Consider the following 27,981-nt stretch of genomic DNA (forward strand, 5'->3'; position numbering starts at 1 on the left):
ATCTCTATGGCAGTGGTCTTCAAACTATTTAATGCTGTGCTCACACCTGTGGAAAAAAAAATCACAATTATTTAATTAAACTGGCAAGCCTTACAAACGTGTAAAAGATACCACAGTGTGATGATTAGAAATGGGGGTGAAGGGTGTAAAGAATATTTGGAGTCCCTTCCCCCTTGACAGCTTCTCCCAGTCAGGTTATTAATGACGAAACATGTAAGTGACCTCCAGTTACAAAGAGGCTAACTGACTAAAACAAAACACTGGTATAAGTATCAGACTTCTTTTGGCCAGAGCTTGGTGCCCCCCCGGGATCACTTGATGTCCCACTAGGGAGGTCTGCCCCCCAGTTTGAAGACCCCTGCTCTATGGAGTGTGCCGAGAGGGAGAACCATGCTCACTGTTCATAATACTAATCTGTGGCAGGAGGCTGGGGTTAGTCGGGTGAGGGATCTTTACTCTGTTTGCCTTTCCTGATTTTCAGTCTCCTCAAAGCTTGGGGCAGTCTTTTTTTGGCACATAATGTATTTGTGCTAGCGGTGTGGGACACCTGGGGATTGGGTTAACAGGAGCCAGTGCTGCATGAGGGGCTCCAATGTGTTCTTATTTATGGAATGGGTAGAAGGGCTGTCACAATGTTGTATGGCACATTATCAGCCAAGGTTAGCGATCAGGTAATGCACAGTAAGCCCAATTACCTGCAGCAGACTTACCTCACACCGCACCGGGTGCACAGGATGTTCCAGCTCTAGTCTCTGGAGTGCCTTCACTGCAGGGACCCAGATGCGATGTTTCGCCATTTGGTATGGGGATGCCAGGTTATGGCACAGGTATGAGTGAGAGCAATGGGGGTTATATCAGATGTGGTTTATACACCGACCATATGTCTATTGGCGATAATGGCTAGGGCAAAAAAATGAGACACTTCATGAAGTTTGTGGCCATGATTTTAATTAAGTGTCAGACAGCGATGTTCCGGAAACCGGCCACTCCACCTCTGGAGATAGTATGGATCAGAGCAGTGGGCAGAGGCAGATGTTATGTCCCGAGATATTTACTAGCAGGGCCGAGCTGGCACTACCATATTGTGGGATACTGATGTGCTTAAGTTGCTGGACAAACTTGGCAGCCCTCAACAATAGGGAACCTACCAAAGGTCGGGAGTGGGGTGGCAAGTCCTGAGTGACTCTGCTGTGTCCCCTTCTCCCCACTCCTCCCTTCTACTCTTGTATTAATGCTATTGAATAGTGGACCTCCTTAGATAGTAATTTTGTCCCTCTGAACATGTCATGTTAACGTTGTGTTGTAGTTGGTATGTCTGAATGCACTTAAAACCCCCACTGTTAACTGGACCTCCACAGGGCAAACAAGCTGCCGCACCTCTGAACCATGAGGCATGGTTGGTCACTGGGTTTCTGAGTGTAATTAATGTGTGCAATTTTTTATCAATTCCATCTAAGTTGTTTCCCATGTTAATGTAGTAACTGCTAGGTTTGGAGAACGATAAAAAAATTAAAATGTAATAAAGACTTATTAAAAATAGACTAGGTACCACATTTATCACATAGATAGGTAATTGATTAATAGAAATATTTTGCAGAACATCTCATAATGTACATGTGAACAGCTTACATTTTAAATGGAAGAGCTATAACAGAAACGTTGTGGCAGATGAAACCAGTCACCCTTCTGTTATACATATCATAAAAGTTCATGACTAGGGCAGCAGAGCTATTTTCCAGCCACAAATACTCTTGAAGTTTTGACCTCTGATAGCAAGACTATTCTACAGGTTCCAGAGAGCTTACTGACCCAGACTGCACCTATGTTAAGCTTACGGGAACATTACAGATTCAAGCTACTCACGCTAGAGACAGCTATCACGTCAGCTGAATCACATAGGCTCTCATTATGAACTTGGTGGCAATCAACGCCGACCGCCGTGCTGACCGTGAACAAAAGGCCGCCAGTGGCTGTGGACTGCACACCGCCGAATAATGATGCCAAAAACACAATCCGCCCAAAAAATGGCAACCTTCACTCACTGCCAGGGCCAACGACGGCGGAAAGTCAGGACACAGCACCCCGCCACCTTCTTCCCTACTCACCAAACAATGATGCACAAATCAGCGCAGTGGACAGTGTATTGAACGACCATTGATGATAACGACCACCGCGCTCAGAAAGGGGACCCGCCAACAACAGAAGCACACATTGGCAAATATGTATAGCACACACCTGACACAGATCCACGCCACCATAAAACACACACATACACAACCCACAATCCTTTGCAATGACAACAGCACCACAGAAATCGAAACCACAACACACATACACTCAAACAACCAGCACACAAGTCACACATACAAAAAGACCACAAAAAATCAAACACATCAGACACACCATCACAGACCACACACACACACAACCACACCGTCACCAACGAACCCACAACACACACCAGGGCACCCACTAAACACTCCTGCTTCACTGACAGGGAGCTGAGGACCACGGTGGATGAAATACTCAGGGTCGAGCCGCAGCTATTTGGGGCACAGGTGCAGCAGACGCCCTTAGGCAAGAGGATGGAACTATTGCAGAGGATTGTCAACAAGGTCAATGCTGTGGGAATCCATCCACGCACAAGGGAGGACATCAGGAAGAGAAGGACCGACCTGCGGGGAAGGTGCGTTCCATGTCTTCACGACACAACATCGCTGTACAGAAGACTGGCGGTGGTCCTCCACATCCTCCCCCCGAATACACCGATTGGAAAGTGAGGGTCTTGGCAATCATGCACCCGGAGGGCCTCACTGGACTCCCTGGATGACAGGACTTGGGTAAGTCAACTACACCTGGAATGCATATAGCACCCCATCCCTCTAACTACCACCATGCCACCATCCACTACCCAGGCCACAACACCCAGACACTCCTACCCATGTACCCTGCATGCCCACAAACCCCCCCAGATCACTATCAAGCCCCCTGTGCACAGTCACCAACCCAGGCATGAAGTGGCAGGAGCACTACATCGCCCAAAATGCAACCCCCCTCACGAATGAAATGGCAGGAGCACTACATCACACAGAATGCAACCCCCCTCTCACAAAATGCATCCAAAAGAACACAAAAGGACCCAGCATGCTACCACATAGGAATAGAACTCCTAAGCAGTGCTGCAAGGGACAAGTAGTTGCAGGACACCCAAATCTCTATTCTCTCACACACAGGCACCACCACCCATTCCACCCAGACAGAGACGTCAAGGAGTGCCAGTCCTCCACCTGAAGACAAAGGCCCCACTCAGGAGAGTGCAGAGGGATGCCTGGACACAATCAATCAATTAATCACTCAGGGATTTGTAAAGTGCAGCTACTTACATGTGAGGGTCCCAAGACGCCGGGGGAGGTGGGGGCGGTGCTGAGGATCAGTTGAAGAGCCAGGTTATGAGGTCCTTCCTGAACTGAGACAGGGTGGGAGATTGCTTGAGGTGGGAGAGGAGGGTGATCCAGGTCTTGGCGGTGATGTGGGAGAAGGATCTTCCTCCGGCTGTGGTTTTCTGGATGCAGGGGATGTTGGAAAGGGCCTGATCAGCAGAGCAGAGTTGTCTGGCAGGAGTGTAGAAGGAGAGTCTGTGGTTGAGGTAGGTTATTCTGGTGTCGTGTAGGGCCTTCTAGGGGTGGGTCAGGAAGCTGAAGGTGATTCTCTTGTCAATAGACAGCCAGTGTAGGTCTCTTACAAGGGCGGAGGTGTGGCTGTGTAGTGGGGCGTTCTTGATGAGACAGGCGGAGGTGTTCTAGATGCGTTGTGGTCTTTTCTGGGTCTTGGCGGTGGTTCCAGCATAGAGTGCATTGTCATAGTTGAGACGGCTGCTGACAAGGACCTGGGTGACTGTCCTTCTGGTTTCGGTGGGGATCCACTTGTAGATATGTCGAAGCATGCGCAGGGTGTGGAAGCAACCCGATGAGACTACGCTCTTCTGTCGGTCGGTCCATTGAGAGCGATGAGTCTAAGATGATGCCGAGGTTATGGGCGTGGTCGGTGGGGGCATTTCCGAGGGCAGTGGGCCATAAGGACTCATTCCAGACAGAGGGTGTGGAGCCGAGGATGAGGACTTCTGTTTTGTGTGAGTTCAGTTTGAGGCAACTATCTTTCATCCAGGCGGTGACTGCTTTTTTTCCTTTGTGGAAATTGTTTTTGGCGGTGGTCGGGTTGTTGGTGAGGGAGACTATCAGTTGGGTGTCTTCGGCGTAGGAGACAATGTTGAGTGTGTGTCTTCTGACGATGGCGGCTAGTGTGGTCATGTAGAGATTGAAAAGGGTGGGACTCAGCAAGGATCCTTGGGAGACGCCACAGCTGATCTTGGTGGCTTCTGAGAGAAAAGGGGGGAGTCGGACCGTCTGTGTTCTGCTGGTGAGGAACGAGGAGAGCTATAGCAGTACTGAGTTTTGGATGCCTGTGTCGTGGAGGCAGGTATGTAGTGTGTCGTGTGAGACTGTGTCGAAGGCGGCAGAAAGGTCCAGGAGAATGAGAGCAACAGTCTTGCCTTAATCGAGGAAGGTGCGAATGTCATTTGTGGCTGTGAGGAAGGCAGTCTCTGGGCTATGGTTGCTTCTGAATCCTCACTGAGAGGGGTCCAGAATGTTGTTGGCTTCCAGGAAAGTGGTTAGTTGTTTGTTGACTGCCTTCTCAATGACTTTGGCCAGAAAGGCGAGCAGGGAGGTGGGCCGGTAGTTCTTGAGGTCCGTCGGGTTGGGGGGGATTTCTTCAGTAGAGGTTTGATCTCAGTGTGTTTCCAACTCTCTGGGAAGGTGGCAGTTTCGAAGGTGCGATTGATGGTATGCTGGAGTTTGGGTGGGATGATGTCCCTGGCTTTGTTGAAGATGTTGTGAAGGCAGGAGTCGGCGGGTGCTCCTGAGTGGATGGTTGCAATGATTTTGCGGGTTTCTGTGTCAGTGATGTTGTTCCAGCGGAGGAGGGTAGGGGAATGTGGTGACACTTCGGTTGACGGGCTGGTGGTGAGAGTCGTGGGGGACCCTGCGTGGTGAAGCTGTTGTAAATGTCTGTGATCTTGTGAAGGAAGTAGCTGGTTAGGTTTTAGCAGAGTTCTTGCAACAGGGGGATGTCGGTGGAGTTGGAGTTGGGGTTGATGAACTCTTTGATGACAGTGAAAAGTTCCTTGCTGCTGTGGGTGTTTTTATTGATGCTATGTTGCAGGGTGAGTCTTTTGGTGGTCCTAATGAGCTGGTGGTGAGGTTTGACGGTGTTTTTGAAGGTTTTGTGACTTGTGGGGGTCTTGTCGGTGGGCCATTTCCTCTCTAGACATCTGCAGACCTGCTGCAATTCTTTGAGTGCGGGGTGAGCCAGTTTGCTTTGTTGGCTGTGATTTTGTAGTGGGGTGTCTTGAGGGGGCATGGGTGTTAGGGCAGTCGGTGATCCATTCGTGGAGGTTGTGTGTGGCAGTGTTGACGTTGTCATCGGCTTGGGGGGTTGTTGCATTGAGGCTGGCGATGAGCTTGGCTTCAGTGACGATGTTCCAATTTCTGCGTGGAAGTTGGAGAGCGTGGTGGTGACCGATGGGTTTGTTGGAGGTGAAGTGTATGCAGCGGTGGTCGGTCCATTGGAGTTCAGTGGTGTAGCTGATGGAGACATGTTTGCTGGCAGAGAAAATGTTGTCCAGTGTGTGACCTGCAAAGTGAGTGGGTGTGGTGACGAGTTGCTTGAGTCCGAGGTTGGTGAGGTTTTCGATAAGGGTGGTGGAGTTGTTGTCCAAGAGGAAACCCTGGATCATCCCACAGCCCTGGACAGTCACCCTCCAGAAGCCCCACCCTGGACACCACTGACACCCCCACCACTCAGCCACCAACAACAGCTCCGGCACAACACCCCCACACCAGTTTCTCCAGGCTACGGACTGGCTGCCCACAAGTACAGAGGCCCGAGTCTCCACCCACCACCAGGCAGGATGATGAATGGGCCAGTGCAAGTGGAAATGGCAGACCAATGCAGGGGACACAGGTACAGGGGTCAGTGGGAGGGGAGCAGTGGGTTAGGGGGGCGGCCCAAGGAGGGATGCTGGTGCCCAGGAGGCCATTGCTGAGGTCCTGAGAGCATACCACCATTCCTAGGACAGGATGGCCCAGATCCTGGCAACGCTGGAGGAGAATCAGAAGATGCATGTAGCACACCATAAGGAGGCCATAGAGCAATGGAAACAGCTCAATGCTACCATGGCCTCCATTGCAGGGGTGTTGCAGCGCCAGTACCACAGCCATCGTGAGTCCACCACCCACTTGCAGGCTCTTCCCACTAGCCAGGACACTGCCCTACCATCCACATCTGCAGCTGCTAGTGGACTGGTGGCACTGCCAGAGGACTCACAGGACACCAGCACTCCTTCCCCTGCAGCCCAGCTTCCCCCTTGCAAACGTGGCCTCAGACCCAGACATCCCTGTAAAACACCAGCCAAGACCAAGGCCATTGCCAGGAAGTGCCTTTGCCCTGAACTGTCTCCCTTGTGTGCCACTGAGCTACTTTATCGACATGCCAATGCCATTTCACCATCTTCCAATGACCCCTTGGACTCTGCCCCTGTGCTACCAACAGCCTGGGAAATGTACCTGGGATATTGTTCACCATGGGCTCACTCCCTTCCACTTTCCCATCCATCATGGATGTCTTGTCTGAGAATAAATATACATGTCAAAATATCTGTCCTTCATTAATATGACCACTCAAATGGAAATGTGAATATATTAACCAGTTACCATCATAATGCCGTTTTCATTGTATGAGGGGTACAACAGACTGCAGTGTTTGAAGTATGTCACACTGTACATTCCATTGCTGTAACACACATCTCCCCCTTCATACATGAAGTTTACACATCACTGTAAAGGACACCACAGCACTTTCCACATGAGTCACCCTGAAACAATGCAGTATACACATTAGCATCATAGAACAGTACCTGAGAGTCATTGGAAGTATAGCCTGATTAGCTGGGTCCTGGAGTTGATGTCTTGCCCCTCCTCTTCCCCATCAAGTTGTGCAGCATGTAGCAGGCCACCACTATCTGACACACCTTGTCAGGGACATAGCACATGGATCCTCCAGAGAGATGGAGGCAACAAAATCTTGCCTTCATGAGACCTATGGTCCGCTCAATGACTCGTCTAGTGTGACCATATGCCTCATTATAATGGATTTCTGCATCTGTCCTAGGATTCCTCACAGGTGTCAGGAGCCATTGCATGTTTGGGTAGCCAGAATCCCCTGGAAAAGTGGGTGAAAGAGGGTTGAAACACACTTTATCTACTTGCATACAGCCTGCCTGTCAGCTATATAACTGATCCAGTGTCATACACACTCACCTATGAGCCAAGTTCTGTCCCCCTGTAGTTGTCCCATCATGTGTGGCACACTGCTGTTTCTCAGGACAAAGGAGTCATGGACTGATCCTGGGAACCTTGCATTGACGTGAGTAGTGGAATGATCAGCAGTACACATCAATTGGACATTCATGGAGTGAAAGCTTTTATGATTTCTGAACACCTGTTCATTTACTCTTGGGGGTATGAGGGCTATGTGGGTACCATTAATGGCACCTATCTCATGGGGGATATTTGCAAAAGCATAGAATCCAGATTTGATGGAGATGAGATTAGCCCTTTGGGGAAACAGGATATAACTTTGCAGGTGTTACACGAAGGAATCGAGAAAATTAGACAGGTTGTTGCTGAACATTGTCTGGGATACCCTGGATGCCATGCCCACTATAACTTGGATTGAGCCTGTGGCCAGAAATTGTAGCACAGATAGTACCTGTACAGTTGTAGGTATGGCATGGGGATTCACATTAGCTGGCATCCGAACAGGCTCCATTTGTTCACAGAATTCCAGGATTGTGGCTCGATTTAGGTGGTAAGTGATGATGATGTGATGTTCCTACATGGTGGCAAGATCAACTAGGGGTCTGTAAACAGATGGGGCCCTCCCTCGCCACATGGGTCTGTACCTATCGGGGTGGAAGAGAGACACATTGAGTTGCGACAATCACTTTAGTGACATTGTTCTACCATTCATCTTGTACATGCATGTAAGGAAATACCTTCTTGGCATGGTTACCCCCTGACTTTTTGCCTTTGCTGATGCCAAGTTATGATTTGAAAGTGTGCTGAGGCCTGCTAACCAGGCCCCAGCACCAGTGTTCTTTCCCTAACCTGTACCTTTGTCTCCACAATTGGCACACCCTGGCATCCAGGTAAGTCCCTTGTAACTGGTACCCCTGGTACCAAGGGCCCTGATGCCAGGGAATGTCTCTAAGGGCTGCAGCATATCTTATGCCACCCTGGGGACCCCTCACTCAGCACAGACACACTGCTTGCCAGCTTGTGTGTGCTGGTGGGGAGAAAATGACTAAGTCGACATGGCACTCCCCTCAGGGTGCCATGCCAACCTCACACTGCCTATGGCACAGATAAGTCACCCCTCTAGCAGACCTTACAGCCCTAAGGCAGGGTGCACTATACCACAGGTGAGGGTATAGGTGCATGAGCACTATACCCATACAGTGTCTAAGCAAAACCTTTGACATTGTAAGTGCAGGGTAGTCATAAGAGTATATGGTCTGGGAGTCTGTCAAACACGAACTCCACAGCACCATAACGACTACACTGAAAACTGGGAAGTTTGGTATCAAACTTCTCAGCACAATAAATGCACACTGATGCCAGTGTACATTTTATTGTGAAATACACCCAGAGGGCATCTTAGAGATGCCCCCTGAAAACATACCCGACTTCCAGTGTGGGCTGACTAGGTTTACCAGCCTGCTACACACCAGACATGTTGCTGGCCACATGGGGAGAGTGCCTTTGTCACTCTGTGGCCAGGAACAAAGCCTGTACTGGGTGGAGGTGCTTCTCACCTCCCCCTGCAGGAACTGTAACACCTGGCGGTGAGCCTCAAATGCTCACCCCATTTGCTACAGGGCCACAGGGCATCCCAGCTAGTGGAGATGCCTGCCCCTCCGGCCAGAGCCCCTACTTTTGGCGGCAAGGCCGGAGGAGATAATGAGAAAAACAAGAAGGAGTCACTGGCCAGTCAGGACAACTCCTAAGGTGTCCTGAGCTGACGTGACTCTGACTCTTAGAAATCCTCCATCTTGCAGATGAAGGATTCCCCCAATAGGATTAGGGATGTGACCCTCTCCCCACCAGGAGGAGGCACAAAGAGGGTGTAGCCACCCCCAGGGCTAGTAGCCATTGGCTACTATCCCCCCAGACCTAAACACACCCCTAAATTGAGTATTTAGGGGCCAACAGAACCTAGGAAGATAGATTCCTGCAACCTGAAGAGGAAGAAGGACTGCTGACCTGAAGCCCTGCAGAGAAGACGGAGACACCAACTGCTTTGGCCCCAGCCCTACCGGCCTGTCTCCCCACTTCGAGAAAAACTGCAACAGCGACGCGTCCCCCAGGGTCCAGCGACCGCTGAAGCCTTAGAGGACTACCCTGCATCTAAAAGGACCAAGACCTCCAGAGGACAGCGGCCCTGTTCCAAAGAAACTGCGACTTTGCAACAAAGAAGCAACTTTTAAATTTCACACTTTTCCCGGCGGAAGCGCGAGACTTTCCACTCTGCACCCGACGCCCCCGGCTCGACCTGAGGAAAACCAACACAACAGGGAGCACTCCCCGGCGACTGCGAGCCCGTGAGTAGCCAGAGTTGACCCCCCTGAACCCCCCACAGCAACGCCTGCAGAGGGAATCCAGAGGCTCCCCCTGACCGCGACTGCCTGCTTCAAAGAACCCGATGCCTGGTAAACCCACTGCACCCGCAGCCCCCAGGACCTGAAGGATCTGACCTGCAGTGCAGGTGCGACCCCCAGGCGGCCCTCTTCTTAGCCCAGGTGGTGGCTACCCCGAGGAGCCCCCCCCTTGCCTGCCTGCATCGCTGAAGAGACCCCCGGGTCTCCCATTGAAACCTATTGCGAACCCGACGCCTGTTTGCACTCTGCACCCGGCCGCCCCTGTGCCGCTGAGGGTGTACTTTCTGTGCTGACTTGTGTCCTCCCCGGTGCCCTACAAAACCCCCCTGGTCTGCCCTCCGAAGTTGCGGGTACCTACCTGCTGGTAGACTAGAACCGGGGCGCCCCTATCTCCATTGAAGCCTATGCGTTTTGGGCACCACTTTGACCTGTGCATCTGACCGGCCCTGAGCTGCTGGTGTGGTAACTTTGGGGTTGCCCTGAACCCCCAGTGGTGGGCTACCTTGGACCCAACTTTGAACCCTGTAAGTGCTTTACTTACCTGCAAAACTAACCAATACTTACCTCCCCCAGGAACTGTTGAATTTTGCAGTGTCCAATTTTAAAATAGCTTATTGCCATTTTTGTCAAAACTGTACATGCTATTGTGATGATTCAAAGTTCCTAAGATACCTGAGTGAAATACCTTTCAGTTAAAGTATTGTTTGTAAACCTTGAACCTGTGGTTCCTAAAATAAACTAAGAAAATATATTTTTCTATATAAAAACCTATTGTCCTGGAATTGTCTTTGAGTGTGTGTTCCTCATTTATTGCCTGTGTGTGTACAACAAATGCTTAACACTACCCTCTGATAAGCCTACTGCTCGACCACACTACCACAAAATAGAGCATTAGAATTATCTCTTTTTGCCACTATCTTACCTCTAAGGGGAACTACATAAGGGGGCTACAGAGCCAACTTCCTACAATGCAGCACTATTGTCCCTCACACAGACACAGACACAGAGAACATGGTAAACCTGTCAGTGTAATGTCTGGTAAAGTGTGTATGTGTCATTGCATCACAGTGTAGGCACACTTCACACTATGATTCTATGAGGAAGATCACTGATCATGCCAGTACTCGACAAATGGGAGAGGGAATGGAGCCATGGTGGATACAAAATGACAGCCCCCTGCCCTACAGGTAGTGTAGTGCAGGAAATGACTTCATTCTGCTGGCGTTAGTTGTCATAGCGGTAGGTGGTGATTACCGCTGTGCACCTGTTGATTGGATATCATTCGCATCTATGCGTAAGCAGTGCCAATCATGATCACAGCCAGCGGTGACGGTGCACACCGCAGCGGAAAATACCACCATTTAGATTTGCCCTCGCCACTTGACTCCTGCACCTCGAGAGGGACGAAACTCCACTGCGTGAGCTGCTGTGTCCTGACTCTGGTACTCAAGATGGCACATACTACAGGGGAACGGGGCCCAGCCTTCACCGCAGAGGAGCTGGAGAAGCTGGTGGACGGGGTCTTACCCGTAATGTGTCTGGCAGTTGTTTGCTTGCCTATTGTCAATATGTGTGTCTCCATGGGCCATGTCAGGTCGAACTGGCATGGCATTTGTGTATGGGGCTCCCACACTGATGTCTGTTTCTTTACTCTGTGTGTCCCATGCAGGTCAGCGGCCATCAGAAGAAAGGATTGCGGCAAGCCATCACCAAGGAAGTGCAGACCCTGAGGGTCTACAACTGGCAAAGCACCCACTGCAGGAAGTGGTGGGAGGACCCGCGGTACTGGGCCAGGAAGACCAGAGAGGCCCAGCTGGGGATGGCCTCCCAACGTGGGAGAGGTGCCCGTCAGACCCTGACCCCCCTCATGGCCTGCATACTGGTGGTGGCCTATCCCGATTTGGATGGGCGCTTGAAGGCAGCACAGCAGCCACAAGGGGGTGAGTACCAACAATATTGTGTTAGGTGCTATGGGGTGCATGCAGTGTAATCCCAGGCACATAGACAGGTGTGTCCCTGCAGTCCTGCCCCCCTCTACATCCGTTGGATTGTGTCATTAGGTAGGTATGGCTGGGACTGTAGGCCTGTGAGGGGTCCCCTGTTTGGGCTATTGGTTTAGATATAGCCCCATTGCAAAGTGTATCAGAGTAGAGAGCCAGGATGGTCATGTACTGTACTGTGGGATCATGCCTACCAGTCAGGGGCACATTCATGTCAAATATTGTGTCTGCTGGGGTTAGTGCCTGAGATGGGTAGGAGTGTATGTGTGAAAACAGGTATGTTTGACCTTGATTTGACATACTTATTTCTTGTTTTGTCCCCCCCACCCATCTGTGCTCTTGTCTCCTTGCATGCTTTAGCATCATCTGGAAAGGAAGCTGAGGCACCGGCGAGTGTTGATGCTGCAGCCCACGGTTTCCAGGAGGCAGAGTCCACTGATGCCAAGTGGACCAGTGGGTTGGAGGGCAGGGCAGTACCACGGAGGAGGCAACTACCACTGGAGGTAGTGACTCCGACACCTCCTCCGAGGACAGCTCCCTTGTGGTGGCAGACCCTACTGGGCCCACCAATTCCTTATCATTTTCTGACACCCCTATACCATCACCGCCCTCCCAGTAGCTCCCCAGTGAGTACCCGTGCCCGCTCACCCAGAAGGGTGAATGTCTCCTTCGCCCGAGGCACCTCATCTCCTGTCCCCGTTAGCCCTGCTGCACTCACTGAGGAGGCTATTGACCTCCTGAGGAGTATCTCTGTAGGTCAGACAACCATTGTGAATGCCATCCAGGGGCTGGCATCAGAGATGCAGCAATGCAATGCATTCCTGGAAGGCAGTCACTGGCCCATGTCTGTCCTACAGAGATCTTTTCAGGCTCTGGCCTCCTCTTCGAAGGCAGCCAGTCTCCCTGGTCTCATGTCCCCCCTCCCACCACCTCTACCCCTTCCAGCACCCCACTCCCTTTTCCCACCCGAACCACACATGCAGAGAGCCATGCACCCAAATCAACACCCAAGAAGCAGGCAGACAAACACAAGCACCACACGTGCCACCACATGCAGGCACACACCCAACATTCCAAGGCAGACACAGCAACATCCACCTCCCCCACTGTGTCCACCCCCCTCCTCCCAGGACACAGAAACTCTCCCAGACATTAACTCCACACACATCCACCAAACATGGGCATACTGTACAGGCACCTGCATCCAAGCACAGCAAACATACACCTCATACCACCACTCCCTCAACCTCCACTCTCAACCCTGTCTCCAAGACCCCTCCAGCTTCTCCTCGAAAGCTTTACCTCTGCCGTGTTGACCTGTTCAAACCCACTGGCCCACCCCATCTTGTGTCCAAATGTTCCCTTGGCCTCCAGAAACCCACTCCTTCCTCATCCAAGTCCTCCTCAGTGAGGAAGAAGGCCTGTGTTGCCCCTTGTCCCTCTGCCACCCTCCGGTCCAGGCCCACTCCTCCTCCTCCCAAGGGCAAGTCCATACCCTCTCCACCTCCAGAGCCTACGCCCAAGACCCCTCCTTCCAAACCGGAGTCCCCAACCCCACCACCCCTTTCCCTGAACCCTGAGGTGCCTGGCTTCCCCATAGATGCCCCTTCTCAGTGGAGTTTTCATTTCCATCGTATGAGTCATGTGTGGGCTATATTTGCCCTTCCGGGACTTTCAAATGGATTGGCCAATGGCCTTGTTTGAACAAATTAGATTTTGTTAGGAATAAATTCTGTTGCCAGCAGACGTGTTGGTGCTCAGTTGACCCGTTGTGCAGCATTTCACTGTGGGGGAGTGGTGTGCACAGAGGTGCGCATTGGTGAAGGTATTTGTTGGCTTGTGTCTGGTAAGTACATTTTGTTAGGGTATGTATGGCTTGGGGTGGTGGGAGGGGTTGGGTGTGCATTGCGGTGTGGGTGGGGTGGGCGGGTGTGTAATTGTGCCCTTTCCTCCCATGTGTGCTAGGCTGCGTTACTTACCGCCATCGTCTTCGTCAGCGGTCACGGTCCTGGAGAAATATGGCAAGGAGGAGCACTGGGATTATTTCCAACTCTCGCTCCATGTTGGTGTTGGCGTGTTCTGTGTGCCTGCGGTGAGTGTTTCCCTTAATATGGGTCGTTTCTGGCAGGCTTTGCGTGGCGGTGGTTCCCGCCAGGGAACTGATGGCGGTATGGTGTTACATTATATGGTGGTCGGGTTGGGCCTTTCCGCTGGGCTGAAGATGGCCTCCACCATCTTCGGTGGTGCTACCAATATGGCGGTGAGTGGATGGGCCGGTGGCTGTTTCTCCTATGCTTCTTTGTTTGGCTGTCTGCACCTGCGGCCTGTTGGCAGTAGTTACCGCCACTGCCGGTGGTGTGGTCTTTCCCGACAGGTTCATAATGACTGCCATAGTCTTAGGCCAGTGACAGCAGAGCGACTTCTCAGGATTTTAATGCTTATTCTACATTTTATTTTGTTAATTTGTATACCTTTTTTACATTTCATTTCAACAGTATAACATTTCTTGCAGTCTTCAGAAATCATAGAAACAGTTGACTTCCTTTACTTCCTTCACTGTTTTCTTCCACACAAGATACATACGTATATTATAGTAAACCCTAATTTGACGGGTTGTTGCTAGAATATGTGGAACACTGTAATTGCTCGGTTGCACTTGCTACATTATATTATTAAGAGTTTTATGCAAGACGTTGTTGTCTCCTAACTGGAGTGTCACAATAATTTCCTGAAACTTTCTTTCCTATTTCATGTGTAAGTACATGTGGGGTCTCACCACCCTTAAGTGAAAGGGTCTACTCAGTGCGGCCTTTTATCCAAAGTTTATGGCCCCTCATGTTTAGAAGGGAAAACACTGTGGGTGAGAGAATGGGAAGAAGGACTGTGCATGAAATTGAGGTCCATTACCATAGTCTGTCCTTTTTTACAGGATAATTTCTAAATAAAGTCTTTTCATTCCATCAAGTATGATTGCATACCTGCGTTCTTGCTATTTCTAAGGATTACCTCACCCTCAGCCTCCTCCCTTTTTTCCAGCTCCCTTTGCCACAAGTCACTTTTCCAGGTCTCTTAGCTAATATAAATGTGAGGTCTGTGAAACTGTTTGCTTCCTTGTGGATTTTAGGTTTCTTCATCAGACCCAATATGCAGGATTTAAGGTCTCGTTCTTGCGTATATCCAATGTTTTTTCCGTTATGTCAAAATATTTTTGTCCAATCCGTGAACAATAAGGGACAAGCAGGCGTGGCTTCTCCGCTAAGGAGGAGAAGCTTTGCCCACAGCCAGCAGCAGCTGCCAAACTTTTATAATAAAACAATAATAAACTATGTTTATTATTGTTTTATTTTAAAAGGGGCTGGGCAATGGGCTGTGACCAGCACTCCCCTTCAGTGCGCGTGTATGTTTGGCAGGCCATCTCAGGCTGGCCAAACATACATGCGCACTAAGCTCTCTCCAACCCGGCACTGCGTTGCCGGTTTGGAAAGAGCAGGTATACGCTCCCAGTCTGCCTTGAGTGCCCTGGCTGGATGCTCCGACCAATCCAAATGCTGCTGTCATGCTGCCAACAGCATGACAGTAGTTTTCAGATTAGCCACAAGCCAGGCTGGGAGCCTGTGCCTGCAGTCTGTGGCAAGGTCAAGAGTAGCGGGCGGTGGTGGTGGCGGCGATTCGGATACGTTTTTTTTAAATTAATTTTTCTCCCCCGCCTGTGCGCCTCCCCGCCACACACCGCAAGCCGCTCCTGGAGACAAGACCAAAACATGTTCAGTAGATCAGCACCACTGGCTTGAAAATATAGGTTAATTATGACATAAAACTTGTGTAAACATTTGGGTATCGAGAATTTGCGATGTGAAAAATTGTAGTGTATTAACTTGTTCCTGGAGACGTTTTTATGGTATTCTAGGTTTGCTATCAATGTTTTATTGATTATTTCTCCTCCTTTCTCTACTGTTCATCCTTCCCTCAATGAGGTTTACTTTTGCCATGTGGATAAATCTTTGCATATTTGTGTTATTGCTCATCCACTGGCCCGAGAGCTGTTCCTAAAGGTTTCATAGACAGAAAAGCTACACTTAGGTTATATAGAGCCTTCAGGATTTGTACAGCAAACCTTTTTCTCAGGTCATGGATTTCTTAAAGGCTATAGTTTCATACCCAGATGCCATGTCAGCTGCTAATTCTGTACATGAAAACGTGTTTAATAAGGCGTACCTGCTGTGGTTCCATATCAATATATTACTGTTGCAACTGCTTGTTAATGAGGCATGTGACCTCAAAGTTTCTCTTTTTCCTGAATTCTGACCTGCTGATTGGATCACAGTTTGGTAGTGTTCTCTGAACAGTTTCCTGAACTCTGGTGTTCTTTCTCCAATATGTATTATGTCGTAATATGTATTGGTATGGGTCTCTGCACTTGCTGTCCTTCTTGTTCTCTGAATTCTGGGTTTGCTTTTGGCCTGGGATTTCACCATTGCTGTTATTGGCTTACTGAAAGTACTTGCCTGCCAAACAAATGGTCAAACAAACAGAAATTATATCAGCCAGACAATCTTCAATAAAGTGGATTATAGAGAAGATCATCTCATCAGGTCAGAATTTCTCATTGATATATTTTGACCCCGGAGTACAATATCCTAGTTTGGTGACTAAATGTGCATACAAATTGAAGCCACCTTTGCAATGATCAAACAGGATGAATTACCATACAGAAAGTCAATTACATTTTTGGTCAGTTACAGAATAAAACAACATTCAGACCTTTGGCCTTTCATCAGAGCTTCTTAGGAAAATTATCCATCATATAAAGATACTATTTAGGGTTAGATGTCAAGGAGTTCTAGACTCTAGACAAATGCAACAGCTATGACAGGCTGCAAATATTGCCATGTTTTGCAACCCAGGCAACTATCCACACGTCTGCTTCTCATGCATATCTATTTTGTAGGATGTGGATAGTACAATCGTGTTAGACCTGGCAGCTCTTGACATGCTTTCCCTGTACTTTTTGCTTCTGATCTCCTGTTTTTGGATCCTGTGCTGTAATTCATTTTTGCTGATTTTGATACTCTTGGTACTTTACCACTGCAAACCAGAGCTAAAGTGCAAGTGCTGTATGTCTAAATGGTATTGGTAATTGGCTTTTCCATGATTGGCATATTTGATTCACTAGTAAGTCCCTAGTAAAGTGCTCTAGAGGTGCCCAGGGCCTGTAAACTAAATGCTACTAGTGGGCCAAAGGGGGCCAAAAAAACTGATGGATTACACCCACCTCTGTGACTGGGGTGAATGTTTGATTTGGTGTACATTCCGTCCATCAACTGTGCTTTTTGCATTTGTCGCCCCAAATGGGAAGGGTATGCCCAGACATGGGTCTCTTGCTCACTATGCCACCAGATTCAAGCTAGCCTGGCTGAAAAGGGGTGATACCCCGAAACCGGCCATAGGATGCTTGTTTCTGGCCAGGAACACTCAAAGGCAACAAGAAAAAGAAGCCACAAAAACATAGCTAACTAGAGACATCTCGCCCACCTCTCTTTCTCCCATATGCCATGCCTGTCCAGCTGAAGGTCTGCAACCTTGAGTATTCTTTGCCCAATGCACCCCTGAGTCCTCAGATATCCATTCTCCCCCAGCCCAACCCATCATCTTCCACAAGGCAATTGTGGTAGTCTGCAAGAAATCTAGTATGAGTGACGTCACAACTGTGATTTTGTTGTTAGCCGGACGATATATGAAGGGGTTACATAATGACGAGATTTTGAAAAAACTTACAAGGTGGGGGTTTTAATTCTGCGACTTGTAATATTTGAGAATCACACTGGTGTAAGAATGAGACACTGTAAGATGGCCACCAGGTATTGCGCATGTGACAGCCGTGGTCTAACACGCGCTTGACGATATAAAAAGGGGTTTCAAAATGGCCCTTGGCTACAATTGCAGAAATACATGTGTAAAGAGAACTTTTCTGCTGGTGCACTGAACTCTATGTAGAAGGGCATGTTGTGTGATTTAGTTTATTCGGCATATTGGATACATTATTCTCTGATGGTGACAGGATGTCTATGTATAGGTACCGGTCTGTGCAAGAAGAGTTATACTAATGTCAAACTGATGTGGACAGGACAAGATCTATTCCCAATATGCCATGTGAATATTGTGGACTTCCGAGTTATGTCTGTCTGACGTAGCCTGGACAAGATCATTTCCAGCTCTGCCTTCTGATTATTGTGAGACTACGGACTTAAGTTACTTAATAGTGGAGTTGAGGTGTTTGAATTATACTTTTATGTGCTCAATGTGGTGAATAATGTATATGTTTATTGAGGCTTCCTGTATTCTGTTTTTACTGATTCTTACAGCTACATTCAGCCAGAAAACAAAGTGTTTCCTGTCTGCATTTATTTTTAAAATGGAAAAATGCAAAAAAAAATGTTTTCTTTTGAGTGACTTTCCATGCTGTTTTCATCAGTTTCAAGCCACCCACTGGGCAGATTGATGGCATGTGGAGTTAAAAACAAGACTGATATTTCCTTACATAACAACAAATGTCAACATCCATTTGTAATATAATGATAGTATTTACCTGTGGGTGTATAGTTGTGTTAGATATGGCTTCCTAATTTGCTAATATGCTACAGGTGTCAAAGTATGCACGCAAGATAATTAGTTAAATAAATGTAGAAATATATCATTTGACAACTTCATTTACTCACAGAAAACAAAATGAATATGGATAAATACTGATAAGATGGGCAAAAAATAATTATGGGTAAATACAGACGGAAATGTTAAAAAACATAAATAATGTAATTCTGTTAGCCCTAATGTTTATGCTGATTACGTTCTCAGGTTAAGATGGGAAACCTATCCCTGTTAAGATGGGAAACCTATCCCTGTGCGAAGTATGATAAGTTCTTTGGAATTTATGAGTTATGAGATTAGATAAGGTGTTTGTTGACGGGTGCAATGTGGCCACGAATTCTCAATTAATTGGTGAGGTGATCGATTAAATAAGACATTTTTGACTAGAAGGATAGCTTTGAAGGTTTACTTTGTTCGTTTATGGGTGTGGGCTCTGATCACTTTGGTGAATGGTACACTGGTTTGACACAAGCAGATGGAAGTGCACTTTACCAGGCTCTATTGTAACATGTTTTTGACTGTTATGGTATAGGTAAATAGTTGTATATGATACGTATGACATGGAGGTTCATATACATATTGGCACTCACTTGATGGTATTTTTTTGACATACAATATGTTTGTGTGTTCACTAGTAGTTTACCCCTTCGTACTTCTACATTGGTGGGTGTTGGTGCCACCAGAGTACAGTTATGAAATATTTGATTTGTGATATATTTGTTTATATCCCTAATGAAGTCAGAGGCAAATTCGCAATAACGACAAAACACGTGTTGGCTGTGTCGATGTCAATAAAACATGCTGTATTAATATCAAGAAAATGTGATTTGTACAGAAGGTTGGGCTTAGGGATAATAAGGAGCCTGTGAATTCATTGAAGAAAGTGGAACATGAACGCATAAAAGATGTATTAGAAATTGGGTCTCTAGTTGGCAGAGATATGCACCCGTTCGAGTAGGGACCACAATCCTAGTCAGGGTAAGTTACAACACAATCAGAATTATCCTGTGTTCACCCTATGTTATCTTGACAGCCTCTGTGTCAGCATCAAAGGAGCGATGCAGCAGATTTTTTTATGCATTCGAGGCAATGCATCGTTTTTTTCAGAAATCAGCTGCAGAACCCACTTCTGAGGCCCAGAGCTTGAACGGGGCACCTCAAGCAAGGGTGAGGCTCACAGAAAGCAGAGTCCAGCAGCACCAGGAGAGTTGTAGACAGTCCTTGATGTCCCCGAGATGGCAGGAGAACAAGAGGCATGGCAGCAAGCCCTTGGAGATCACTTTGAAAGGAAGGCAGAGTTCTTCCAACAGGGTCAAAGAGCAGCAGGACAACAAGCAGAAATGCAGTCCTTCCAGAAAACCAGTCCAGTAGAGTCCTTTGAGCTGCACAGCAGTTCTTCTGACAGAGGTTCAATTCCAGATCCAGAAGTGTCTAATTATAGCGGGCCAGAGACCCATACTTGTACCAAAAGTGCCTTTGAATTGGGAGAGACTTCAAAGAGTGGCTTTGAAGTGCACCAGTTCCCTTTCAGTCCAGTCATGTCTGCCAGGCTATTTGTGGTGGGTAATCAGTTCTTTATGTGGGTTCAGGCCACTAACCTTTGATGTGTAAGCGTGAGCACCTCTTCCTGCCCAGGAAGGCCCATTAGTATGCAGATGAATGCAGATGCATTTGAGGGTCCTGTGTTTGTGGCTGTCTGGATGAAATGCACATATGTAGCTTTTACCCATCCCAATACAGATGTGGTTTGGAGACATGCTGTAAGGCACACAGGGCCTGATTCCGACCCTGGCGGTCCTTCACCGCCAGGGCCGGGGACAGCGGGAGCACCGCCAACAGGCTGGCGGTGCTCCCTTGGGCATTCTGACCGCGGCGGTACAGCCGCGGTCAGAAACGGAAAACCGGCGGTGTACCGCCGGTTTTCCGCTGCCCATGGGAATCCTGCCACCATGGGGATTCCGACCCCCATGGAACAGGATGGCGGTATGGGGTGTCGTGGGGCCCCTGAGGGCCCCTGCAGTGCCCATGCCAATGGCATGGGCACTGCAGGGGACCCCGTAACAAGGCCCCACTGGGAATTTCAGTGTCTGCATAGCAAACACTGAAATTCGCGACGGGTGCAACTGCACCCGTCGCACCCTTTCCACTCCGCCGGCTCCATTCGGAGCCGGCATCCTCGTGGAAAGGGGTTTCCCGCTGGGCGGGCGGGCGGCCTTCTGGCGGTCGCCCGCCCGCCCAGCGGGAAACACAGAATAACCGCGGCGGTCTTCTGACCGCGCAGCGGTATTCTGGCGGCTCCCGCCGGCACCGCGGTTACTGCGGCCGGCGGGAGTCAGAATGACCCCCACAGAGTAGTAAGAACAGAGAATTGCTTACTTTCTAAAAATGGCATTTCTAAAATAGTAATATTACATATGACTGCCAGTAAGGAGGATTTATCATTACCATTCCCCAGATTTTAAACATGAAGTAGCTACTCCTTTCTGATCAGGAATTACAGCTTAAAAGTATATTAAGAAATTCCGCTTGCAGGCCTATAAGAGGAGTAGACATCACATTAGTAAAAAATTACTATGGGAGTTTTTTTACTACTAGGATATGTAACACTTAAAAGTACATGTCCTGATTTTTTAATACACTGCCCCCTGCCCCATGGACCACATTGGGCCCACCTTAGGGGTGATGTATATGTAATACAAGGGGAGTTTAAAGCTTGGCAAGGGTTTTAAATGTCAAGTCTAGGTGGCAGTAAACCGCACACACAGGCCTTGCATGGCAGGCCTGAGACATAGCTAAGGGGTTAGTTCTGTGGGTTGCACAATCAGTGACACAGGCCCTCTAGCAGCATTTCATTTACAGGCCCTAGGAAATGCACATTACTAGCAACTTATAAGTAAATTAAATATGCCAATTCGGTAGAAATCCATATTACCATGTTTAGGGGAGAGAGTACAAGCACTTTAGCACTGGTCAGCAGTGGTAAAGTGTGCAGAGTGCTAAAACCATCAAAAACGAGATCAGAAACAAAATTGAGGGAGGCAGGCGTCAGGTCTTACAAGATTGTTGGGCTTGGATGGTGGTATATTTTTATAACAAATCTGAGTGCTCAGGGTAATTTGGAATTGTGGAGCCATTGGAATTTTAGGGCTGTTGGGTGGCTTTCTCTCACCCTTCAGCACTGAGTCTTGTATGACCCTACTTGAAAACCCCTTTTTCTGATACACTAAGTAGTGCATGTTTGTACCAGGCCACTTTGCGTTTGATTACGAAATCTAGCAGGTCGTTGGAGCTGAACTAGGCAACGGTGAAGGGTTTTGCTGACCTATATGAGGCTCAGACTGCCAACACAGGACACCACTTACCGCTGCTCTGCTTGGTCTACCTTCATTTCTTCTCCAAGATCTCCATGCATCCCTAGCTGTGGAGTTTGTCACACCTATCTGTTCTATCGCACCTGTCCCTCTCACCATGTGTCATCCTTCGTCTTTTTTACTACGTCATTATGTGTATGTGGGAGGATGTTTTTCATTCACTATCACTTCAGACAAGCAAGATAACTAGGGATTGCGTTCCCCCAACTCAGAACATCACCATGCATGGTGTGGAGAAGGACCTTTCATTTGGAGTTTGAGATTATGTTTGTACCTTTCATTTTATCAAATACATTTAACTTGTACTTGTAGATTATGTTTTTACCACTTTCATTTTCATTTCTGTACTTTATTATTTGAAATGTTTGTAGTGGACTTCCATTTAAATATCTAGTGTTGATTGAACTACCTTTACCTATGCCAATATATACGGCCCTCCAAAGAGTTAAATGGCAGTTTCGTTAGTTTTGTACTTTGATGCTTCTTGTTGAGACCCAAAATGTCCTCAAACCAAAACCATTTTTATTATTTCACCTCTTGTCACAAGCTGATAAAAAATTTGTATCACAAAACCAATCTTTTCTGCGTGACTCTTGTTTGTTTTATATTCAGGAATACCTCTCCATGTGAATAGTGATGTGTTGTGTGTAATTGTGGCAGAATATGGGCATTTATTGTGTTTGCTTAAAAAAACACACCAATATTTTCAATTCACAACTCATCAGCTTGGATGTTTCTACTGCCAACCTATTTGACTGTGACATTCAGCTGGGAAGTGTAGGTCAATAATTCTACAATTCAGAAATAAAGGAATGTAGCAACAAAGAGTTTTTGCATCTGTGTGTGGAGGCTAGGCATTTCAGTAATATATGGTTTGTGATCAAGTGGATTGCAGACACCTCCACATCCATTGCTATACAATACAGGTCCTTTGTTTGTATTTGTTTCTTGTTCATTACAGATTCGCAGGAATTACAAAGGTGTCACAGGGTCCAAAATAGCTGCAGGACTGCCTCATGTCACCTGGAGTTTTTTCTGTCTTTCAGTTTAATTCCAGTGTATACTGCAGGAGCTTGTTCTGGTCTTACCGTAGCTGTCCATAGACCCTTTGCTTTGGTGACCTTTGGTGAGATCACGCGCCATGGTATCTTATCTTATAAATCTTCTCCCAAAAATTTTGGCCTGAAAGCAGACAGCCTTCAATGCATGTGTGGCATCTCTCACTACTGAAGATCAGATGGAAAATAAGGAAGAGGGTGATGAGGGGAAGTTTAACGTGTGTGTCAAATGGAGTCTGGTTGTGGTCTACGCCTTACCTGGAGAGTTCTCTGTGTGGGTTTAAGGACTGCACCTTAGTAGGAGTGTAGAACAACGCATGCTGACAAATGACTCTATTTGATAACTGTTGTCTTGGTGATCATCAGGCCATGTAGGTGGTGGGGTGCAAAGTGCCAATGATATGCTGCTCCAAGGAGGAGAGTCTGAGACATGTTCTATTGACTGCCACTGCTATCCAATCAAATGTATATTTTACACAAATCCTCTCATCCTGCCACCATGTTTTGATGTAATTTCCCATCATTGTGGTTATCCCAAAGCGTTCCAGTTATCAATAACTTCCTGTCTTGAGGCCTTCTTCTCTGCCCTATGTGATGGTGTGTGAAGGCCAGCCACAGAGGTCTTCATACTGGTCAGAGCCAATGTTTTAGCAGGTTCTCTCTTCAGTGACTTGATGATCCACATATTTGTGGTTGTCTGGCTCCAAAATGATGAATGATCAAAGAGAAACAGCCAGATCTGTGGAGCTGCTTGAATATATGTGTTGGAGAATGTTACTGCTGTCTGGTATGTTTGATTCTGGTCAAGTGTTTTTCTATTTCCCAAATGTGGATATTATGTAATGCATATTTCCACTGCACAATATTCTACCTACACCAGTGAAAAGGCACTTTGTGCACTTGCCAGTGTCTTAAGGTAGTTTTAAATGTCATAACATTCTGGGCCTGATTAGGACCTTGGCGGTTGGGACACTCCGTCACAAATGTGACATATATCCGATCCACCATCGGTCCACCATATTACAAGTTCCATTATATCCTATTGAAGTTGTAAAATGGCGGGCAGGATATCCGTCATGTTTGTGGTGAGTATCTCATCCGCCAAGGTCGTAATCAGGCCCTCTGTTTGGACTTTAGGTGTATGCCAACCAAAACCTGATTTGCTTGCACAAATATGAGTGTTTTGGCATATGTCTATATCTATAGAACATTATTATCATAATTTTTGTTAATTGTTGTACGACATAATATGCTGTAGTGTACCTCCGAATCAGTTTCATGAGCTTTTACCAATGAATTAAATGTCTTTTTCCACTGAGTGCCCTCAGGTACCAAGATAAAAAGGAGATTAATGTGTCAAGTTCACTTTCATGTTTGTGTGACACGTTGATGAATGGAGTATAAAATAGTATACATGCTGTTGCTGTATCTCTGAGTTTCCGTTAAGGCCTTACTCCGCATGTCCATATACCATTAATTGTAGATAGCCTTTTTATATGCTGACCCTGCTACAGTATGCATGAGCAGCCGTCTTGAACTAGTGCACCATACAACACTTAGGTATTTTCAGTTCTGGTTGAATATCCTTGCCAGTGTTGTTTTACTTTCAATCTTTCATGATACATCATCATATGAGATGATTTAGCAAAACATGCTTTATATTTAAATATTTCTAAACTAAACTCAAACCAATATGGAACATGTACTTTATCCAGTTGTGTATTTTTCATTGTTGTTACAGATAGTAACCACCTTGTCTCACATCTGGGGTTTTTTCTTAGGTCTGGCGTAGACAAGGTTTTTTGATGAAAAAAAACTTTGAAGTCCTTGCTGCAGCTTGCAGGGTACCGACACATGCACTTCTAACAGAAGCCTTTACGCAAAAGGGCTTTGTAAACCATGCTGATATTGCTGCTATGCATTTGCATGAGTGCATATAAGAATGCAAGCACAGCGTTGCTATAGGAATTTTTGTAAAACGTTATTACTAAAAAGATAGCCATCCATGATTGTGAGTGCAGGTGCATATTTAGGCATCTTGCAAGGATTTTTGATAAAATGTTTTACAAGCATACTTCCAAGATATCTGTCCAGGCCAGTACACATGCAACTGCTCACATGGACCCTCATCTTTAAATGTGTTTGTTTATATAATTTTACAGGAACATCTATATAGCAAAAAAGCATTGCCAAGTCAAATATGACTGTGGCTAATGCAGGACTATTAGCATTGCCAATGCGTGTTTTGTTATTGTCCTGAGGCTCCTTCCGGTCTAGACTGGACTGCTCAACTTGACACTCTGTACTTGGTGTGCTTAGACACTCCGGCCACAGCTCACTTGGCACACTCTAGATACACTAAGATGAAGGTGTTTTCTTATGAATTTTGTTTCTTATTTTTGTTTATTTATATTTGTAAAATGATTAGTGTCTGGTCTGAGCATCTTTTTCGACATCAACAAACTTTTACCAGCGTTTACAAGTTTTTATTTAAGATTGATTCAGACCTCAAAAGAGAACAACAATCCTATTGTAAATTATACAAAATATAGCCGATAATTATACCACAATTTCCAAATTAAAATATTTTCAGAAAACTCTTAGAAAATATAAAACGATTAAAGCACACATATTCATTAGGAGAAGACAATTTAAACTGCATAAATGTATCCATGTTACTTAAGTTGTATCTACAATAACAAGGTGTTAAAAACACTTTTGTGATTCAACAGGTGCTGGACAGATAAAAACAACACGAATCAGGTCATATTTGCCACTATTACAAAGCTGGCACATCAAAGAGTTGTGTCCCTGATAGCCCATTTACCAGTGTAGGACTTAGAAGGAAGGTTACCCAGATGTAATTGAAATATCAACCTTCTTATACTCTGATCAAGGGGCAGGGACAAATATTCTTGAAACTTACCGCAGATTACTCTGTTATCAAAAAAGATTTGTACATTTTCAAACTAGTGCAGTGTTTGCTATGTAATGCAAAACATAAATTTGGAATAGCATTTTTTAGGTATAGTCCATCTGTCCAAGAGACCATGAATTTGGATGTGCAAATGTGCAATCTATTTTGTTTTAGTGAAAATTGCAAATTGACTGTGAAAGAGTCATACTTATGTGAGGTTGCAAAACTCTTGTTTTAATATTTCTCTGACAGAACCCTTAGTTGCACCTAACCAGCTATAGTCGCATCAAATTGTTTTCGTGACTGCAAGGACAAATGTACTTGTGAGGCCAAGTTCTAAATGGAAGGCCTGAACAGGAATTGCAGAACTGACTGAGCAAACTTTCCTGAGTATTTTCCCCTTATATGAATTCAAATATGACCATTTTGCTATAGGTATATAGTCTAGAGCCTGAATAAAGGTTGACAGAATTATTACCTTATACATTTGTAATACATGTAAAACTTCTCTTCCCAGAGATTTATAAATGTAATTAATGCTCGTGCATAAACTAATGCATTACTCCCATTCTAATTAAAGTCCTCTTTTCTATCAAGATTATGAGAGAAGATTCTACTGAGATAAGAGATAATTAACTTACGCTAATGTCTCACATTCTAAGAAACAACAATAGGATTTACAGTGTTTCCTACCCCTAAAGGCCAACACTTTACTTTTGGTATTATTTTAAGTTGATGTTGTCTGTATAAGCAAAGAGCTCTTTTAAGTTTCTCTGTAATCCTACTAAAGCCAAATCAAATATAACTACATCATCAGCATCAATATGAAGGTGCAGGAGCTGGGTTCTTAGTCTTGGGGAAAATTTTGAACCTACAAAAGATTAGGAGGGTAGATCATGCAAAAACAGGAGTGGTGCCGACATTCATCCCTATATCAGTCATGTTAGAAATGGGGTCTCTGGTTGGCAGTCAGTTTGCACTCTGTCCATGCAGGGACCCTCAATCTGGTCAGGGCAATGGAGATACACACTTAGATAACCCATGCTCAACCCCTTGGTAGCTTGGCACAAGCAGTCAGGCTTATCTGAAAGGCAATGTGTAAAATATTCGTACCAACACACACAATAATACAGTGAAAACACCACAAAATGGACACCACACCAGTTTAGAAAAATAGCCAACATTATCTAAATCAAACAAAACCAAAACGTCAAAAATCCAAAATACAAAAGTCAAGATATGAATTTTTAAAATAAAAGGAGTCTTACTCAATGGAAAACAATGGAAACCTTGTTTTTACACAAGGTACCTGGTTTGCGTAAAAAAAAAAAAAGACGCACGGGTGAGTGTGCATCGGAAAAGTCAGCGATGCATCGATTCCTTACTCTCAAGTGAGGCCGTGCATCATTTCTTCTCTGGTCGGGTAGGTGAAGCATTGTTTTTCTCTCCCGCAAGAGAGGGATGCATCAATTTCCAGAGGGGCACCTCGGCTAAGCGCAGGTTCATGATGATTTTGATGCCCAGCGATGATGCGTGTGAAATCCGGCCGCACGGTGATGGAAAAACCACGCTGCAAGAGATTGTGTCGTTTTTACTGCCATGTTGCAGGCGGTGCATTGAAATTTTCCCAGAACAGTGTCCTGTGCATGGATTTCAGCTTTTTTCTACCAGCTTCACATTTCAAGGGCCCAGGGACCAGATAGGGCACCACTTGGCAGGGCAGGAGGCTCAACAGAGAGTCCAGGTGCTGGTAGAGGAAGTCTTTGATGGCCCTCAGACTTCAAAACAGGAGGCAAGCTCAGTCCAAGCCCCTGGAGACACATCACAAGCAGGAATATACCACAAAGTGCAGTCTTTGTCCTCTTTCAGGCAGAAGCAGCAACTGCAGGACAACCCAGAAAAACACAGTTACAGGCAAAGGGGCAGTACTCTTCCTCCACCTCTTCAGCTTTTTTCATTGGAAGAGGTTCCTCTTGGTTCCAGAAGTAATCTGAAAATCTGTGATTTTGGGTCCACTACTTATACCAATTTCTGCCTTTGCAGTAGGCAAACTTCAAAGGAAAGTCTCTGCTGTTCACACGATCCTGCCTTGCCCAGGCCTGGCTTCAGACTCACACCAGGGGATTGGAGAATGCATTGTGTGAGGTCAGGCACAGCCCATTCTGGTGTAAGTGACTCCTCCACCCTCCACTCCAGCCTAGATGGCCTATCAGGA

The sequence above is a fragment of the Pleurodeles waltl genome, chromosome 9 (assembly GCF_031143425.1).
Source record: "Pleurodeles waltl isolate 20211129_DDA chromosome 9, aPleWal1.hap1.20221129, whole genome shotgun sequence".
In the NCBI taxonomy this organism is placed as follows: domain Eukaryota; kingdom Metazoa; phylum Chordata; class Amphibia; order Caudata; family Salamandridae; genus Pleurodeles; species Pleurodeles waltl.